At 37.9% G+C, this 15,008-nt stretch overlaps 2 long non-coding RNA genes across 2 annotated transcripts in view; both read right to left on the bottom strand.

The window, feature by feature from the left end:
• LOC128013453 (uncharacterized) overlaps window positions 1-15,008 on the bottom strand; it is a 79,494-nt gene that overhangs the window by 15,317 nt on the left and 49,169 nt on the right. The gene's annotated exons all lie outside the window — the stretch shown is intronic.
• Window positions 10,757-12,229, bottom strand: LOC128013454 (uncharacterized). Its single transcript, XR_008183314.1, has 3 exons — window positions 11,571-12,229; window positions 11,397-11,489; window positions 10,757-11,311 (listed from the first exon to the last, which is right to left on the bottom strand). It is a non-coding gene; the product is annotated as an uncharacterized LOC128013454 (long non-coding RNA).

The following is a 15,008-nucleotide window of genomic DNA, read 5'->3' as shown; positions in this document are numbered from 1 at the left end:
AACACTTTGTTGGCATCAATGGAGGTGCATTAGCATGGTTTAAATTGTACTTATATGACCGCCATCAGTTAGTAGCAGTGAATGAAGATGTATCATATCGATCACAAGTGCAGTATGTAGTACCTCAAGGCTCAGTACTAGGGCCGCTACTCTTCACGCTTTATATGTTACCCTTGGGAGATATCATCAGGAAACATGGTGTTCGCTTTCACTGTTATGCTGATGATACTAAGCTCTATATTTCTTCACGGCCCAGTGAAACACACTAATGGAATGCATAGTCGATATAAAAAACTGGATGACGAGTAATTTCTTACTGCTAAATTCTGAAAAAACAGAGGTTCAATTCAATTCAATTCAATTCAAGTTTATTTGTATAGCGCTTTTTACAATACAATCGTTACAAAGCAACTTTACAGAAAATTATGTTTCTACAATATTTAGTAGTAGCTTATGGTGGTGACTGTCAGTTTGTGCACGTTTGACAGGATTTTTAGAAAAAAATTAATACAAGACGTAGTCAGCTACACGATGAACATAATTAATATTATTAATTAATAATTATTATATGATGCAGACACACATGTAGCAATAATTGTTAGTTCTGTTCTGATTCAGGGTTAGCATCATCTGAGGTCCTCTGAGGGTCAGCATCATCTCTTCTCAGGTGTTCTGGATCCAGACTGGAGCTTGTGTAAATCCTAGTTAAGGGATGTAAATCCCGTGGCAAAACATAGAAACAAAATAGACACATCATTAGCATAGCTGCTGATCATACAAAGTAAAATTAGTTTAACCCAAGCTAATAAATAAAAATGGACATTTGATCAGATGGAACTACACTCACAATTTAAGAGATACATTATTTGAATGCTTGGCGAAAGAGATGTGTTTTTAGGCTAGATTTAAACAGAGAGAGTGTGTCTGAACCCCGAACATTATCAGGAAGGCTATTCCAGAGTTTGGGAGCCAAATGTGAGAAAGCTCTACCTCCTTTAGTGCACTCTGCTATCCTAGGAACTACCAACAGTCCAGCGTTCTGTAACCTTAGGGTGCGTGATGGGTTGTAGCGTGGCAGAAGGCTAATTAGGTATGCAGGAGCTAAACCATTTAGGGCCTTATAGGTAAGTAATGATACTTTGTAACTGATACGGAACTTAATAGGTAGCCAGTGCAGAGACTGTAAAATTGGGGTAATATGATCATATTTTCTTGACCTCGTAAGAACTCTAGCTGCTGCTGTTTATTGACGAAGCAGGACAACCACCTAGAAGTGCATTACAATAGTCAATAGTACAATAGTTTTTGTAACATTGGAAATATGATTTTCAAAAGACAAATTGCTGTCTAATATAACACCCAGATCTCTGACTGTAGAGGAAGTATCCGAATTTATTTGGAGAAAATTATTTGTCATCCAATCTTTTACATTTTTCATCTGGTCTCGTTGAGATATATAGCTGAGTATCATCAGCATAACAGTGGAAGCTAATTCCGTATTTTCTAATACTATTACCAAGGGGCAACATGTATATTGAAAACAGAAGGGGACCTAGGACGGATCCTTGTGGCACTCCATATTTTACTGATGATAAATGAGATGACACCCCATTTAAGTAAACAAAATGGTAGCGATCGGACAGGTAGGATCTAAACCATCTTAGAGCCTGCCCTTGAATACCTGTATAGTTTTGTAATCTATCTATGAGTATGTCATGATCTATGGTGTCGAACGCAGCACTAAGATCAAGTAAGACTAGAAATGAGATGCATCCTTGATCTGACGCAAGGAGCAGGTCATTTGTAATTTTAACAAGTGCAGTTTCTGTGCTATGGTGGGGCCTGAAATTCTTCATACAGATAATTTTTATGCAGGAAGGTGCTCAATTGAGCAGACACAACTTTTTCCTAAAATTTTAGACATAAATGGAAGATTTGAAATAGGCCTATAATTTGCCAGTACACTAGGATCTAGTTTTGGTTTCTTAATAAGAGGCTTGATAACCGCCAGCTTGAATGGTTTTGGGACGTGACCTAAAGATAACGACGAGTTAATGATATTGAGAAGCGGTTCTTCGGCTACAGGTAACAACTCTTTCTGTAATTTAGTGGGTACAGGATCTAGTAAACATGTTGTTGGTTTAGATACAGTGATAAGTTTCTTTAGCTCTTCCTGTCCTATGGTTTTAAAGCACTGCAGTTTATCTTTGGGTGCGATGGATGAAACTGAAGTGTTAGTCGCTGAAGAATCTACATTCGCTATTGTATTTTTTTTCATGTTATCTATTTTATCAGTGAAGAAATTCATAAAGTCATTACTATTTAACGTTGGTGGAATATTTGTATCAGGTAGCGTCTGGTAATTTGTTAATTTAACCACTGTGCTAAATAAAAACCTTGAATTGTTTTGGTTATTTTCAATGAGTTTGTGTATATGCTCTGCCCTAGCAGTTTTTAGAGCCTGTCTATAGCTGTTTTTCCATGCAATTCTAAAAAACTAAAAAGTTAGTTTTTCTCCATTTGCGTTCAAGACTACGAGTTTCTTTCTTGAGAGAGTAAGTATTACTGTTATACCATGGCACAGTACGTTTTTCTCTAACCTTTTTCAATTTGATGGGGGCAAAAGATTCTAAAGTATTAGAGAAAATAGTGCCCATGTTGTCAGTCATTTCATCTAACTCATGTGTATTTTTGGGTACAAATAGCAGTTGAGATAGATCAGGCAGGTTATTTGCGAATCGTTCTTTGGTGGCTGGAACAATAGTTCTGCATAGACAGTAACGCTGAGACATATAGTTAATATCAGTTATACACAGCATGCACGATACAAGGAAATGGTCTGTAATATCATCACATTGAGGTACAATATCTATAATGGTAAGATCGATTCCATGAGATATAATTAAATCTAGTGTATGATTAAAACGATGAGTGGGCCCGTTGACATTTTGCTTGACTCCAAAGGAGTTTATTAGGTCAGTAAACGCAAGTCCTAATGCATCATTTGTATTATCAACATGAATATTAAAATCTCCCATGATTAGCGCCTTATCAACTGTAACTAGAAGGTCTGAGAGGAAATCTAAAAATTATTTTATGAATTCTGTATACGGCCCTGGTGGTCTATACACAGTAGCCAGAGCAAGAGATACATTAGATTTATTTTGCATGTCTGACAGTGTAACATTTAGCAGAAGTATTTCAAAAGAGTTAAACCTGTATGCTGTTTTCTGGGTAACACTGAGAATATCACTATATATTGTATAACACCTCTGCCACGACCAGTCTGACGGGGCTCATGCTTATAACAGTAGTTTGGTGGAGTAGACTCATTTAGACCAAAATAATCATTTGGTTTTAGCCAGGTTTCAGTCAAGCAGAGTACATCAAAACTATTATCTGTGATCATTTCATTTAAAATAACTGCTTTGAGTGTGAGTGATCTAATATTTATGAGGCCAAGCTTTGAAAATTGTTTTTGTTCATTCACTTTACATGTTTCTGGTTTAATTACGATAAGACTTTTTCAAGATCCTACATTATATTCATATTTTGACCTCAATATTCGGGGAACAGACACAGTCTTAATAGTTTTTACACCACAAGTACTTTTATCATTTAAGCGGGTGGAACAAAACTCATTATAATAGTTATTTGAGAATTGTCTTACTAGTCACATGGAGCGAAGTGTCCTGGAGATGTTGTCAGAGAGCAGCTCCGCTCCGATTCTGCTAGGGGTCACATCAGCGCGAAACAGCCTAGGACGCTCCCAGAAAAGATTCCAGTTATTATCAAATAGCAGTTTCTGTTCCAAAGTGGTTCGGGATGGAGATCTCGAAGGCTGGAGAGGGAGAAGTCGTCGCCCAGGGCCCGGCTCGCCTTCTCCGCGTTGGATGCACCCAGGGTCCGTGGTGTGACGGCGTCGCAGTGAAGGACATCTGGGAAGTTCGCGTCCTGGGTGCACCGGGCCTATGCAGAGAAACACACGGAGTAGACGTTGTGGGACTGTTAACAGCACGCTGTATACTTATCCCGGACTTGTGAGCGTCAGCTCGGGATGATTCCAGCGTGGCTCTCCACTCTCTCAGCTGGGCCTGCCTCACCTCCAGGTCACGAATCTGCTTCCCCACGGCCTCGAGCTCGAGCTCCACAGAATGCAGCTTGAGCGTGTCCCCAACTGCAATCAGAGGTAGACATTCATCTGCAAATTAAAGCAAGTAACAGTGAGTACAGCAGTGGTAATGTGTGTGAAAAGAGTATTAGCAATGTAAGCGCAGTTAGCTTGCAACCACACCGCTGATGCTAATGGGCTATAAGCTAATAGCGGACCCGGGAGATCAAAATAAAACTAGTGATAGCGAGGCGCTCTGATTATTTTTGTTGTAGAATACAATAAACGATATATTCACACGTTATATAAACGGAAACGATGGTGTATAAAATTGATTTTTAAGTTAAAAATAGTCGATAAAAAGAATATAGTGACAGAGCTCAAACGCAGTACAGCCGCCAACAACAAACAGGAAGTGACATTCTGGTCCTATAATTAAGAGGTGTTAATTATAGGACGTAAAAACTCTACTTGTAATAACCTAGAACACTGCCTAAAACTTAATGGTTTCTCTGTCAATTCTTCGTCATCAGTTAGGAACCTAGGTGTGCTATTTGATCGCAATCCTTCCTTAGAAAGCCACGTTTCTAGCATTTGAAAAATTGCATTTTTCCATCTCAAAAATATATCTAAATTACGGTCTATGCTCTCAATGTCAAATGCAGAAATGTTAATCCATGCATTTATGACCTCAAGGTTAGATTATTGTAATGCTTTATTGGGTGGTTGTTCTGCACGATTAGCTATTCCAAAATGCAGCAGCAAGAGTTCTTACTAGAACCAGGAAGTATGACTATATTAGCCCGGTCCTGTCAACACTGCACTGGCTCCCTATCAAACATCGTATAGATTTTAAAATATTGCTTATTACTTATAAAGCCCTGAATGGTTTAGCACCTCAGTATTTGAATGAGCTCTTGTTACATTATAATCCTCTACGTAAGCTACGTTCTCAAAACTCAGGCAATTTGATAATACCTAGAATATCAAAATCAACTGCGGGCGGCAGACCCTTTTCCTATTTGGCGCCAAAACTCTGGAATAACCTACCTAACATTGTTCGGGAGGCAGACACACTCTTGCAGTTTAAATCTAGATTAAAGACCCATCTCTTTAACCTGGCTTACACATAACATACTAATATGCTTTTAATATCCAAATCCGTTAAAGGATTTTTAGGCTGCATTAATTAGGTAAACCAGAACCGGAAACACTTCCCATAACACTCTATGTACTTGCTACATCATTAGAAGAATGGCATCTACGCTAATATTTGTCTGTTTCTTTCTTATTCCGAGGTCACCGTAGCCACCAGATCCAGTCTGTATCCAGATCAGAGGGTCACTGCTGTCGCCCGGATCCAGTACGTATCCAGACCAGATGGTGGATCAGCACCTAGAAAGGACCTCTACTGCCCTGAAAGACAGCGAAGACTAGGACAACTAGAGCCCCAGATACAGATCCCCTGTAAAGTCCTTGTCTCAGAAGACCACCAGGACAAGACCACAGGAAACAGATGATTCTTCTGCACAATCTGACTTTGCTGCAGCGTGGAATTGAACTACTGGTTTTGTCTGGTCAGAGGAGAACTGGCCCCCCAACTGCGGCCAATGTTTTTTTCTCCATTCTGTCACCGATTAAGTTTCAGTTCCTTGCCGCTGTCGCCTCTGGCTTGCTTAGTTGGGGTCACTTCATCTACAGCAATATCCTTGACTTGATTGCAAATAAATGCACAGACACTATTTAACTGAACAGAGATGACATCACTGAATTCAATGATGAACTGCCTTTAACTATCATTTTGCATTATTGACACACTGTTTTCCTAATGAATGTTGTTCAGTTGCTTTGACGCAATGTATTTTGTTTAAAGTGCTATATAAATAAAGGTAACTTGACTTGGCTGAGACGCTTGCCGCCCCTGCGGGGGCCTTTTACACCAGAAGTCAGTCTCGAGAGACTGATTCCCTTAGTAGATTTTTCAGCAGCGTGGAAACTACTGCCAAATGTATCTCGAGGGGTCTTGCACACAGTAGAAAAAGGCTACCGTATTCAGTTGGGCTCTGAGCCACCAATATTCAATGTGGTCATCCTGATGATAGTCGGCCCCAGGCTGGGTCTGGTTATGGGACAGGAAGTGAAAACCCTATTAGAGAAGGAGGTCATCGAGGTGGTCCCTCCTCAAGACCGGCAGTCTGGATTTTACAGCCAGTATTTCATAGTTCCAAAGAAGGAAAGGGGGTTGCGTCCGATTATAGACTTGAGGGGTTTAAATCGTTCAGTTATGAGATTGAAGTTTAGAATGCTCACAGGTCTGAGGACTGGTTTGTCACAATAGATCTCAAAGATGCATACTTCCACATATCCATCCTTCCACAACACAGGAAGTTTCTGAGGTTCGCTTTCTGGGGTGAAGCTTACCAATATCGAGTACTTCCCTTTGGCCTTGCACTCTCACCCCACACGTTCACAAAATGTGTAGACGCGGCTCTGGTTCCCCTGCACATGCAGGGCATCCGCATTCTCAACTACATCGAAGATTGGTCGATGGATGCCAAGAAGAGTGTACTTTCTCCAGTTCAGAGAAACACCTATCTAGGTGTAGTATGGGATTCGACCGCGATGCAGGCACGATTGTCCCCTACTCGTATCGAGTCTATCCCCAGCTAACACAGTTACGTTGTGACGACGTAACTGGACCAGACCATATTCGTTGCAGCGACATCCCAAATAACGTTCCAGCGACGTAACTTTGTGATTCCCATATCCGTCGTGGCGACGTTATAGTGGAACGTCGCTGGAACGTGAGGAGTACGTCCCAGCGACCAAACTGCCACGTTATGAGAACGTTACTATAAAGTACCATATTGGTCGCAGCGACGTACCATATAACGTTCCAGTGACGTAACTTTGTGATTCCCATATCCGTCGTGGCGACGTTATATTGGAACGTCGCTGGAACGTGATGAGTACGTCCCAACGACCAAACTGTCACGTCATGAGGACGTTCCTATAAAATACCATATTGGTCTCAGCGATGTACCACATAACGTTCCAGTGACGTAACTTTGTGATTCCCATATCCGTCATGGCGACGTTATAGTGGAACGTCGCTGGAACGTGATGAGTATGTCCTGACGACCAAACTGGCATGTTATGAGGACGTGACATTACAGGATCATATTGGTAATTCATATTTTCACCTCACCATTACCTTGAAATACATAAAGAACTAATAAACTCAATCCATCTCTGGTGCAAAAAATAAACCTTATGAAATCTAATTGTAATCTAATTATAGGGGATTCATAGTTAATACATTAATTACATACATGCAATGCAAACAAATACAAAAACATTACATTCTAGTATAAAATGGACAAAAACACACTGCATTCATTCACAAATCAATATTTATTCTGCACTACTTTGTACAAATACGAAGCCAAAACATTTTGAACATCGCACCTGTTCTTTAAACATGCAAAATGTTACTAAGTTATGAGCACAGAAAACTAAACACATCAATTCATAGATTACACAATATAAACAATAGTCTTAAGTTAGTTTTGTCTTAAAGATGGGGAGATGGTTAATGACGTTATTAGTGAAAATTAAAGATAATTATCAGTAAACTTATTGATACAACATAATTTAGTGCAACAAAAAATACATGATAAATAGATATGAAACAATTCAGCAGATACTGCACAGAGATACTGCACAAAGTAAAACTGTGAGCGTCGTATATGAGGCTCCTGGTATAAATGTCTGGTGGTGATGTGCTTTAATTACACGACATGCAGAAAAAAATTTAGGCTAATTCATGCGCACGATTTTCTATTTCATTCCCTCGATTTGCTAAAACATGTACACTATTTATACATCAAGAGAACGAATTAGTAAATTGTGCATACGATTTAGCAAATCAATGAAATGTAAAAGTAATCGTGCACGTTTTAGTACATAGAGGGAACGAATTAGTAAATCATGGACATGATTTCTTTCTTTTTCTTGCATGTCATGATCAGGGCTCTGTGCTCACTATCAGAGGATAAAACTAAACAATAAAGCAATTACCAAAGAACCATAATTTTTTAGCTTCTCAGAAGAAAAACATTCATAAAGCGTAAAGATATGAAAAATGAACAATATAGAGATTTCTAGCATCTCTCCTGTATTATTTGTCCCACCCGAAAAAACAAAGTTTTTTAAGAAAATGAGCATATCGACTTTCTCAGAAGAATCTGTGATCTGTGATTACTGACTGTGGAGAAGACTCTTTCAGACAGTGCTGAGGAGGCAGAGTTAGGTGCAGGACAGCTGATAGAGAAGAGGAAGAGTGTGTTTCTTACCCCAGCAGCAGAAGACAGGCTCTTCTGAGGGAAGGACAGGAGGCTTGATGCAGTGTTTTGCTGTAGAACAAGGCTCCTTCTCAGCACCTGATCTTCTTCAGAAAAGAGTTCCTCTAGTGTAGAGGCAGACACTCAGACTTCTTGCAAACTAGAATCTTTTAATAACATTTAGCATATTATTGTAGTCATGTTCATTGTTTTTATTATAACTAATGGCAAGCTTATAGAAAATTGTTAAACGTGTTCTTCCTCCTCTTCTTCATCCTGGACCTGCTGTCAACATCCCTCTCTGAGCTGAAAGGGAGGATCATCTTGTTAATGTTGCTCATGTATGTTCACAACCAGTCAAAAATCTGGAATCTTTTCTTTATGGTTTTCAAGAGAAGTCTCTTCTGCTCACCAAGGCTAGATTAATTTGAAAAAAAAAAAAAAAAATCAAATTGTAAAAAAAAAAAAAGAAAACAGAAATAAAGAAAGAAATAACAGTTTTCATACTCTTTTTTTTTAATATACTTAAACATATTTATTGAAATAATTATGAGGCAAAGCTGAATTTTTCAGTATCTTTACTCCAGTCTGCAGTGTCACATGATCTTTTTCATATACTGATTTGCTGATCGGGAAACATTGCTGATTATCACAAATCAGTGCATTTACATGCACCCAATCGCATTATTGCCGCTAAGATCAAAGTGTACATCTGATCATGACATACATGATGTAAATCACATCTGCAGTTAGCTTACTACGGTCCTTTGTTCAAAAAGTTCCTTCGTTACCAATAGAGTTCAGTGGAACTAAGTTGGTTTTAGGGAAGCGCACCCCATATTAGAAATGATGGGGAAGAAAACTTAGCATTTCTGGAAAGTTGAATTTTTTCTTCATTATTATTTTATAAAACACAAAGTTCAAAACATTGAAAAAAAGGTAATATTTTGTAAAATTACAAAAGTCTTCTCTACCACTGGTTTTCAATTTTATGCATTCTTGCTATTAGCCAACCCCCCCCCCCCCCCCCCCCAAATAAAATAAATAAATAAAATAAATAATAAATAAATATAACTGTAGTGTAGACAAAATGTTTGGGCAGCACAACTGTTCGGAACAACTGATAATAATCAGAAAAATGTATTGAGCAGTAAATCATCATATTAGAATGATTTCTGAAGATCATGTGACACTGAAGACTGGAGTAATTAATGCTGAAAATATAGCTGTGCATTATAGAAATAAATTCAACTTTTAAAATATATTTAAAACTTTTGACCAGCTGTGTACATTGCCACATTTAAATGAAAACTCAACTTGTAATAATGCACACATTCTCAAAGAACTTACATTCTGGTGATTACTTCCTTCCCTCACTGCTGTCAGTTCCCTTCAGTCATTCCCAGACCTCCTTGTTTTTAATCTTTCCCTCAAATCTACAGAAACAAACATCATTTTACAGACAATTTGGATAAGTCACGAATTGCAATAGTTATATAACTATAATCACAATGCTAAATTATATATATATATATATATATATATACACAGACTGGAAGTTAACTTAGGTCCAGGCGCATGCATCCGATGAAACTGTCTAATATATATATATATATATATATATATATATATATATATATATATATATATATATATATCAGTTTGAGACCAAAGGTTTGCAAACACCTTCTCATTTAAAGAGTTTTCTTTATTTTCATGACTATGAAAATTGTAGATTCACACTGAAGGCATCAAAACTATGAATTAACACATGTGGAATTATATACATAACAAAAAAGTGTGAAACAACTGAAAATATGTCACATTCTAGGTTCTTCAAAGTAGCCACCTTCTGCTTTGATTACTGCTTTGCACACTCTTGGCTTTCTCTTGATGAGCTTCAAGAGGTAGTCTCCTGAAATGGTCTTCCAACAGTCTTGAAGGAGTTCCCTGAGAGATGCTTAGCACTTGTTGGCCCTTTTGCCTTCTGTCTGCGGTCCAGCTCACCCCTAAACCATCTCGATTGGGTTCAGGTCCGGTGACTGTGGAGGCCAGGTCATCTGGCGCAGCACCCCATCACTCTCCTTCTTGCTCAAATAGCCCTTGATGCCTTCAGTGTGACTCTACAATTTTCATAGTCATGAAAATAAAGAAAACTCTTTGAATGAGAAGGTGTCCAAACTTTTTGTCTTTACTGTAAAATATATATTTTACAGTTTTTTATATTATATATATATATATATATATATATATATATATATATATATATATATACACACACACACACACACACACACACACACACACTTTTGCACATCCTGTCATACCAGTGACTGGATGTTACTGCAATAGACTTTGCAGCATTAAGGTTAACAATTAATCGATTATTTGATTGTTAATTTAAACGACGATCGATCATGGAAATGATTGAAAATTGACATCCCTACACAGAAGTATAGAAAATTCTACATTGATTTAAAATTTTTTTTGCAAAAAACGACACTGATATCGGATCAGAATTACTGTCTCTTCTCATAGTGACAGCCAATCACATTAGTTTTCTGGTTTTGCAAGCACTTGATTGGCTTGCGTCTGCGCTAGGGTATTTGCATAAGATGTTCTGACTGGAGGACGGCTGCATTGTCGCTTGAGAAGTCTTCAACTTCTATTTAGAATTAATTTCTAGAATTGATTTCACCATCCTTGACGTCACTTCATTTAAAAGTAAACGAGAGGCGTTGACGCCCCGTGTGATGGGGCGTTATATGTCTGGATACCGCTGCACAAATCTTTAAACAACGAGAAATGTAGTTCCAGCACGGCCTTACATCCAGGACAGCAGAATGGTCAGGATGACCTGAAACACATAACCAACTGAAATCAATTTAAAAGTATTTAGGCTTGCCTGAGTGATGCTGAAACAACCAGGTTTAGTTTTTCACCCAGGAGAAACTGCTTCCATGAAGAATGATCTCTTGATCCTGGATCCTTGCTGCCATCCACGCAAAGATGATTTGGAGGATATGTGGTTGTGTCTAAAGGGTAATGAATCAATGTTACAAGAATACTGATAGCAGCACTATTGATCCTGTACCTTATGTAAATGTTTTCAGTACCGAACAAGTCAGGAACCAAATTAGTACCAGTTCTTGAAACCCATCTCTACTTGTAATAGTTGTCTTGTTGCTGCTGCCCAGACTGTCTTTTCCCCTGATGATAAATATATGTGCTCATTTTAAAGCAATAAATAATACATTTAAATTACTAGGCGTTAACAAATATATTTCCTTATAAGGAACTCACTGAATCATGGACTCAATTGGTGGTTGTCAGGCCCTAAGAAAGTGAACAATTTGTTTACTTTTTGTGAAACGAAAGTATCAGATCAATTTGAGAATTGAACTAGCATTAAAAAGCATGCATGTGAAAAACACCATCAACACCAATAATGAACAGATGACAGAATTTACAAGCCTGCCACTTGAGGGAGAAAAGGGGAAATTATTAATCCCACATAACGTTACACTGAACATGATTTCGGCAGCCTCGGTCTAATTAACGTTAACCTTTATATTTAACGTTATATCGGATTATATTCAAGTTCACAGCATGGATAGCATGAGCATCATCAAGCTCGAGCAGCAGGTAAGTTATTCAAACAAACTAATTAACGTTACTACGGTTAAAAATTTAATTATTAGAAAGTTAACACTGTATAGTTTATAGTGATAAATTTCAAATAATTTAAAACAGGTAAGGTTAAATTCGATTTTAACAGTTAACGTTACCGTTACCTTAGACCACCTGAGACTGCTTTTGAGCTAATTAAACAAACGGAGCATTTATTTATTAAATTGAAAGAGAAAACCTACAAAAATACAAAACACTACTCCTCTTTGATGGCATTTAACGTTATATCAAGTTAAAATCTATGAACAAAAGTAGATTTATAGGACTTACCTTTCCTCCGTGTCCGTCCGCTGGAAGTTGACCGTTACAAAATGACGGGCACGCGCACGTCGCGCACTTCACTCAGAAAGTGACGTGCGCTGCTAGTTTAAGGTTTAAATGTTAATTTGTTCCGTACTCTCTTTCATTAACAAACATTATCACCATTTGCTAAGCAAATTGTTTATTTTATTGTTCTTAAACTGATGGCATATATATATAATTATTTTAACATGCTTGATTAATTTTTTTGTATATTTCCCAAAGAATATGCTGTTCAAATGGTATCTTAATAATAATAATACATCTAGTGCAATAATATTAAAAGTTATCTGAAGACCAGCTGACCACGTTGCTACAACGTCCCCAATGGGACTAACTAGCGACGTCTTTTGAGTACGTGCCCACGACGTTTCTGGGAAGTTAGCCAAGATTAAAAAAAATGGAACTTTACCACGACGTCCTCACAACGTTGCCATAAAGTAATGTCGCGCTGACCAAATGACGACTAACTGGCGACGTCCTCACAACGTTCTGTGTTTGCTGGGTCCTCATCTCAGTCGAGAGAGTCAGAGAAGGCCAGTCACTTACTGTCAAACAATTTCAGAGATTGTTGGGTCTGATGGCAGCTGCGTCCAACGTGATACCTCCTGGCCTGCTGTACATGAGTCCCCTACAGTGGTGGCTCAAGTGATTTTCCCCGAGGGGCAATCTACTTCACACTATCAAGGTCACGCGGCGCTGCCTCCTTGCCTTAGACATGTGGAAGAACCATTTCCTTGTATCTTGCATGCTGCGTATAACTGATATTAACTATATGTCTCAGCGATACCGTCTGGGCAGAACTATTGTTCCAGCCACCAAAGAAAGATTTGCAAATAACCTGCCTGATCTATCTCAACTGCTATTTGTACCTAAAAATACACATGAATTAGACGAAATTACTGACAACATGGGCACTATTTTCTCTAATACATTAGAAGCTGTTGCCCCCATCAAATTGAAAAAGGTTAAAGAAAAACGTACTGTACCATGGTATAACAGTAATACTCACTCTCTCAAGAAAGTAACTCATAGTCTTGAACGCAAATGGAGAAAAACTAACTTAGAAGTTTTTAGAATTGCATGGAAAAACAGTATATCCAGCAATAGACAGGCTCTAAAAACTGCTAGGGCAGAGCATATACACAAACTCATTGAAAATAACCAAAACAATCCAAGGTTTTTATTTAGCACAGTGGTTAAATTAACAAATTACCAGACGCCACCTTATTCAAATATTCCACCAACGTTAAATAGTAATGACTTTATGAATTTCTTCACTGATAAAATAGATAACATTAGAAATACAATAGCGAATGTACAATACAATAACACTTCAGTTTCATCCATCGCACCCAAAGATAAACTGCAGTGCTTTACAAATATAGGACAGGAAGAGCTAAATAAACTTATCACTGTATCTAAACCAACAACATGTTTATTAGATCCTGTACCCACTAAATTACTGAAAGAGCTGTAGCCAAAGAACCACTTCTCAATATCATTAACTCGTCGTTATATTTAGGTCACGTCCCAAAACCATTCAAGCTGGCGGTTATCAAGCCTCTTATTAAGAAACCAAAACTAGATCCTAGTGTACTTGCAAATTATAGGCCTATTTCATATCTTCCATTTATATCTAAAATTTTAGAAAAAGTTGTGTCTGCTCAATTGAGCACCTTCCTGCATAAAAATGATCTGTATGAAGAATTTCAGGTCAGGTTTTAGGCCCCACCATAGCATAGCAACTGCACTTGTTAAAATTACAAATGACCTGCTCCTTGCGTCAGATCAAGGCTGCATCTCATTTCTAGTCTTACTTGATCTTAGTGCTGCGTTCGACACCATAGATCATGACATACTCATAGATTAATTACAAAACTATACAGGTATTCAAGGGCAGGCTCTAAGATGGTTTAGAACCTACCTGTCTGATCGCTACCATTTTGTTTACTTAAATGGGGTGTCATCTCATTTATCATCAGTAAAATATGGAGTGCCACAAGGATCCGTCCTAGGTCCCCTTCTATTTTCAATATACATTTTTCCCCTTGGTAATATTATTAGAAAATACGGAATTAGCTTCCACTGTTATGCTGAGGATACTCAGCTATATATCTCAACGAGACCAGATTAAACTTCCCAATTATCTAAGCTAACAGAGTGTGTTAAAAATGTAAAAGACTGGATGACAAATAATTTTCTCCAATTAAATTCGGATAAGACAGAGATATTAATTATTGGACCAAAAAACACTACACAGAATCTTGTAGATTACAATCTGCAACTAGACTGATGTACTGTTACTTCCTCTACAGTCAGAAATCTGGGTGTTATATTAGACAGCAATTTGTCTTTTGAAAATCATATTTCCAATGTTACAAAAACGGCATTCTTCCTTCTTAGAAACATTGCTAAGCTACGAAACATGTTATCTGTTTCTGATGCAGAAAAGCTAGTTCATGCATTTATGACCTCTAGACTGGACTATTGTAATGCACTTCTAGGTGGTTGTCCTGCATCGTCAATAAACAATCTACAGGTAGTCCAAAATGCAGCAGCTA

This window comes from Carassius gibelio, chromosome B24 (genome assembly GCF_023724105.1).
Source record: "Carassius gibelio isolate Cgi1373 ecotype wild population from Czech Republic chromosome B24, carGib1.2-hapl.c, whole genome shotgun sequence".
NCBI lineage: Eukaryota > Metazoa > Chordata > Actinopteri > Cypriniformes > Cyprinidae > Carassius > Carassius gibelio.
Note: the sequence above shows the minus strand (reverse complement) of the source record. Positions and strands in the feature narration are given on the sequence as shown.